The sequence below is a fragment of the Bison bison genome, unplaced genomic scaffold, assembly GCF_000754665.1.
Source record: "Bison bison bison isolate TAMUID 2011002044 unplaced genomic scaffold, Bison_UMD1.0 scf7180017863974, whole genome shotgun sequence".
Lineage (NCBI taxonomy): Eukaryota > Metazoa > Chordata > Mammalia > Artiodactyla > Bovidae > Bison > Bison bison.
The window spans coordinates 256,992-257,269 of NW_011494546.1; positions in this window are offsets into that span (position 1 = coordinate 256,992).

A 278-nucleotide genomic window follows, 5' to 3' on the forward strand; every position below is an offset into this window, starting at 1 on the left:
CTAATGGTTTTTTACCTGACGTTTATCAAATATGGGATGAGGTTACATGGCTAACTCCTGAAAAAGGACGTTTAATATCTACTGCCTCTATATGCTGGGAACAAACAGAGCCATCCCCAAAAGTTAGCCAACAACTTAATTACAATGATTGGAAACAATTGGGATTTTTGTCTCAGGAAACATGCAATGTAATCATTCCTGTGTTTTCCAATCCCAGTTCAGGTTCTCCCTTTGTCTGGCCAGGCATGAATTGGGACTGGATATCTCAGTCGCACTGG